This window comes from Labeo rohita, chromosome 9, assembly GCF_022985175.1.
Source record: "Labeo rohita strain BAU-BD-2019 chromosome 9, IGBB_LRoh.1.0, whole genome shotgun sequence".
In the NCBI taxonomy this organism is placed as follows: domain Eukaryota; kingdom Metazoa; phylum Chordata; class Actinopteri; order Cypriniformes; family Cyprinidae; genus Labeo; species Labeo rohita.
Genome location: NC_066877.1, coordinates 40,499,105 through 40,505,104, shown reverse-complemented (window position 1 = coordinate 40,505,104; position 6,000 = coordinate 40,499,105).

Below are 6,000 nucleotides of genomic sequence, written 5' to 3'. Positions count from 1 at the left end.
TTTGGATCAGGGGAAGGCATACCACCAGGGCTTCCTGGATGAGGAGAGCCAGCCACTGTCAACTTTCATAACTCCATGGCGGCTGTATCAATGGAAAAACATTTCATTTGTGGTGAGTTTGACACCAGCTGAGTTCCAAAAAATATGGAAAGCTGCTTGTTAGGCCTCTGGGACACAATATGTCAACCCTACCTAGATGATGACGTGGTCCATACTAGAAGCAGCACCATGGCGTGAAGCTCTAACCAAAAAATGTGAGCTGTTTAAATGCAAAGTGACCAAATACTATCTTGATTAAGATGGTATTTGGTGGAGGTTACATGTTGGACACAGTAGAGATCGCACCACTGCAGGCCCTGAAAGAAAGGACACCCTCCACAGTGGGTGATTTAAGGAAAATGTTAGGGTTCCTGTCTTCTGTAAGAAAAAGCGGGGACATAGAAGATCTCAACAAAGCCACTGTACCAGCTACTAACAGCAAAAGAAAAGGGTTCAAATGAATCTGAAATGGTGTCAATGAAAGGAAAACCCACCTGGAAGAAGAAAGTAAGTAATCCGGCATTACAGACGCCCAGGAATTGAACACAAAACCATCAGGCGATGCTTAATAACCTGATAGATCACTTCGCAAAACTTGGCTTCCCAGATTTAACTTAGGCCTTTTTGTTACACTGCGATGCATCCCAGGAAGGATTGGGTGCAGCATTGTATCAACGCTACAACGTGAAGATGGTGCTTTTTTTTTTTTTTTTTTTTGAATTGTTTGAAATGTGTAAACTCAAAGAGATTTTTTTAATAGGGATTTTTGACAGAATCACTGTTCTATGGCGATTCATTGAACAAACCGCATAACATCAACTCAGCAATGGATATTAATATTCAGAATATAGCGAAAACATTATTTGTTAGCACAGTAACAATATCGGGAGTGTAAGACATTAACTTGTAAGCACAAGGCACAAGATACTTGTCTATACTTACAAAAAAGCAAACAACGACTTCCGGTTTCAATATGAGAGAGTAGCACACACTTCACGACGGCTCCGTAAAAAATCTAATATAACTTCGTCAGAGCATCTTTTCAGTAATTGTGAGTACTAATAAAATTATAGTCTCACGTTCTAGAAACTATTAGCCGACTTCAGGATTTAATTTGTCCAGTTTTCTAAACATGCCAGCCAAATCTCGGAAAACCCCGGACCAGGCCGTGATAGCCTCCGGCTCTAATGTGGAAGAAATGCCTGAAGACGATGCTCCAGAGGCGGGTAGTGCAGTCATTCTAAACGCGATCTCTTCCCTCCACGCGGAACTTATTTCAATCAAATCAGACATTGGGAACAAAGACTGAACAGCTTGCTGTCAGTATCAGAGGAGAAGTGTCAGCATTTAAAAATGAGGCCAGCGCGGCAATTTCGGAGATCAAAGTGACGATGGAGGATCACGCTGCAAAGCTAACAAGTCTGGAAAGTTACGCTTCCACTTCTTCTGACACAATGGTTAAGATGGAACAAGATCTGGGAAAGCTAAAGCAAACCGTGAAGCAACTTACTGAAAAATGCACAGATCTCGAAAGTCGCAGCAGAAGACAAAATATCCGCATACTAAACATTAAAGAGGGCGCTGAATACGGAGTGAAGCCTAGAGATTTCGTTGCCCAACTCCTCACTGAGGCCTTGTCGTTAGAGAAACCTCCGCATGTGGATCGTGCCCACCGAGCTCTACGCGCCCGTCCTGGAAATGATGAACCACCTCGTGCCTTCATTTTGCGCTTGCATTATGTCCACGAGATGGAAGAAATAATGCAAAAGGCGGCCAGGATGCAGCAGATTGTCTTCAGGGGACAAAGAATTAACATATTTCCGGACTATCCGCCCGCCGTGGTAAAGAGACGCGCACTTTTCAAACGTGCGAGGGAGTTGCTGAAGGATAAACCAGGAGTCAAATACGGACTGCAATACCCTGCTAAACTAAGGGTCTCGCACAACGGCAAAGAGTTCTACTTTACCGATCCAGACAAAGCGGTCAGGTTTGCTGAAAGCAACTTTGAAAATGCAGGACCAGTGTAAAGGATGTCGGACTGAGGCGAGTAAGATAAGAATAATGTGACTGGTGAATTTCAATCATAAGCATTGACTCTTTACATGACGCGTGTTTCGTTATGTTATATTGAGATGCTCTTCTAGAACTCCTTATTACGGGGCTGTGTTGATACGAGTTTTTGGAAGTTTAAGGTTTGATACTTTGTGAAAGTATCTGTTAGGTTTTATTTGTCTATCATTTGTAATTTATTATATTTAACTTTTTTTGTGTAATTCCATATCGTGCCGCGAGTTCTAGTTTGTCGGTTAGATGACGGGATTAATGTTTAAGTTTTGGGGAATGTGGGATGGGGGCCTGTTTAAAATACCTCAAAGTAGTAAACAAACAGTGAAGTTGATCGGCCTGTTTTTTAAATCAAGGAAAAATAGCAACTCAAAGTAACAGAAAAGGTCTCAAATTTATGTCGTGGAATGTTAAAGGATTAAATCATCCGGTTAAGAGAAGCAAGATATTAGCACATTTAAAATCCCTTTCCTCAGATATAATCTTTCTGCAGAAAACTCATCTCAAAGTGGACTCTAAAGATAAATTAAAAGGTAACTGGATAGGGCAGATCTATCAATCTAATTTTTCAGTTAAATCTAGGGGGGTTGCTATTTTATTTCGGAAAGGGGTTCCATTTAAACAAAAAACTCTGGATAGGGAAGGTCGCTACATCATTTTATCTGGTGAGATCTATGGTCTCCCGATTACGTTAATAAATTTGTACGGCCCAAATTATGACGAGCCAGAATTTTTTAGAAAGGTCTTTTCTCTCATCCCTAAACTGTACCAAACAAATCTTGTTATAGGTGGGGACTTTAATTGTGTCCTTGACGCATATCTTGATAGATCATCACCCAAAATCGCTCCGCAATCCAATTCAAGAAAATTTTTGAATGCTTTTATTGATAATTCTAATTTGGTAGACATATGGAGACTTATATACCCAACTGAAAGAGATTACACATTTCACTCACATGTACATAATGTATACACCCGTATTGATTTTTTTTTAGTGGATAGCAATCTTATTTCTAATGTCCTAAATTGTAAAATTCACGATATACTAATTTCAGACCATGCCCCAGTTTCATCTGAAGTTGTTCTAGACCAAACATCTTTTATCCGCCCTTTATGGAGGATGGACCCTCAATTAATCGATGATCCTAAATTTATTGATTTTATGAGCTCGCAATTGGAAATTTTTTTCGATAGCAACGATACACCAGAGATATCATCAGGACTGCTCTGGGAGACATTAAAAGCATTTATAAGAGGTTGTGTTTTATCATATCAAGGATACAGGAACAAATTATACAAAACAAAATTAACGGATTTAGGGAAACAAATTCATCAGCTAGACATCGATAACGCACTAAACCCCTCATTAGATATTTATAAGAAAATTTTACAATTAAGGTATGAATACAATAATATAGTCTCTACTAAAATTAATAGAAGTTTTCATTTTGTTAAACAGAAATACTTTGAATTTGGAGAGAAGCCCCATAAATTATTAGCCAGACAATTGCGTAAAATAGATAGTGAAAGGACAATTCATAAAATAAAAACCAAAGGGGGGACTCACTGTATCGCAACTGTAACAGTGGGAACGAGGCGAGAGACGAGCGGATCCATTTGCATGCTTTTATTAGACGATTCAGACAGAGACATGGTCAAGGCAGGCGTGGTCAGACAGGAGAGCAGACAGGTGTATAAGGGCTAGGCAGAGAGTAGTCCATAAACAGGCGAGGGTCGATCAGCGGCGTACGTTATCCAAAGGGCGAGGCAGGAGAATGGTCAGACAGGCGAAAGTTCCGAAAGACAGATAAACAAAACAACAAGGCAAAACCAGAAAACAAGACACGGGGAAACACGGAGAAACGCTTTGTATGAATGATTACGCAATTCAATACTCGGCAATGAGTGACAGGAAGACCGGGTCTTTTATACTGTCTCTGATTGGACGTGGGTGAAGTGCAATGGCTGATGGGGAATGTAGTCCGGGGTGTGGTGCGACAGTCCGTGCGTGACAATAAGGTGAGAGTGACCTCTGGTGGTGAGCGGACCGCGGAACACCGACCAGATCCGTGACATAGCCCCCCCCCAAGGAGCGGCTTCCAGACGCTCCAACAGAATAAGCAGAAAAAACAGTCCAGGGGAGCGGTGGGGGGGCCAGGAGACTGAGGCAGAATCAGCTGGGCAAAGGCCCTCCAGGGCGGAGCAGGAGGCTTAGGAGCCCTCCAGGGCGGAGGCGGAGCAGGAGCCTTCCAGGGCGGAGCTGGAGGCGGAGCAGGAGGCGCAGGAGCCCTCCAGGGCGGAGGCGGAGCAGGAGGCGCAGGAGCCCTCCAGGGTGGAGCAGGAGGCGCAGGAGCCCTCCAGGACGGAGCAGGAGGCGCAGGAGCCCTCCAGGGCGGAGCAAGAGGCGGGGCAGTCCTCCAGGGCGGAACAGGAGGCGGAGCAGGAGGCGCAACAGCCCTCCGGGGCGGAACAGGAATCCGCGTCTCGGTCTGGGACCTGGGGAAAGCAGGGACAGAGGAGGTAGACAGAATAGGGGGAGAAGGTCCCCTCCATAAGAAGTTCTACGGCAGACGCCGACACCTCTGTAGGCATTGGCGCAGCTTCTCCGATGGGGAAGGTCTCTGGAGCGGACTTGTGACCAGACGGGACCACTGAAGCAGGCTTGTGATCAGAGGGGAGCTCTGGAGCAGGCTGGAGACCAGACGAGAGCTCTGCAGCAGGCTTGAGATCAGAGGGGAGCTCTGGAGCAGGCTTGAGATCAGAGAGGGACTCTGGAGCAGGCTTGAGATCAGAGGGGAGCTCTGGAGCAGGCTTGAGATCAGAGAGGGACTCTAGAGCAGGCTTGAGATCAGAGGGGAGCTCTGGAGCAGGCTGGGGACCAGACGAGAGCTCTGCAGCAGGCTTGAGATCAGAGAGGGACTCTGGAGCAGGCTTGAGATCAGAGAGGGACTCTGGAGCAGGCTTGAGATCAGACGGGAGCTCTGGAGCAGGTTTGAGATCAGAGAGGGACTCTGGAGCAGGCTTGAGATCAGAGAGGGACTCTGGAGCAGGCTTGAGATCAGAGGGGAGCTCTGGAGCAGGCTTGAGATCAGACGGGAGCTCTGGAGCAGGTTTGAGATCAGACGGGAGCTCTGGAGCAGACTGGTGAACAGACGTGGCCTCAGGGGTTGATTTGTAAACAGACGTGACCTCAGGAGCTGACTTGTGAACAGACGTGACCTCAGGGGCACAGTGTGCAGCCATCTGGTGTGTGTGGGCAACCGCCATTAAAGGAAGCGCAGCAGCGGGAGGTTGTGGTGGGTCCAGTACACTGCCTATCATAATAGGCCGTGATCGTGGGATATCAGACGAGGCATGGCACGGCTCTGGAAGGTCAGACGAGACGTGACTTGGCTCTGGACGAATAGACGAGACATGACGAGGCACTGGGAGGTCTGATGAAACATGGAGAGGCTCTGGGCCGTCAGGCGGGACGTGGCTTGACTCTGGGCGGTCAGACGAGACATGGTGAGGCTCTAGACAGATAGACGAGATGTGACGGGGCTCTGGAGGGTCAGACGAGGCGTGACTTGACTCTGAGCGGTCAGACGAGGCGTGATGGGGCTCAGAGCCGTCGGGCAGGATGTGACTAGGTTCGTGGTGACCAACTGTGACTTGACCTGCTTCGTGAAGATCAGTAGTGAATTGACTTGGCTCATGAAGACCAGCGGTAACTTGACTCAGTTTGTGACGACCAGCTGTAACTGGGCTTGATTCATGAAAATCCGCTGTAACATGACTTGACTCAGGAACGACCGACTCAGGAAGGGTGGCCATGATGGGTGCAGACTCAGGAGCAGAAGACATGACGTGAACAGATTGTGACCTGACGGAGATGTCCTGAGCAGGCTGTGGCTT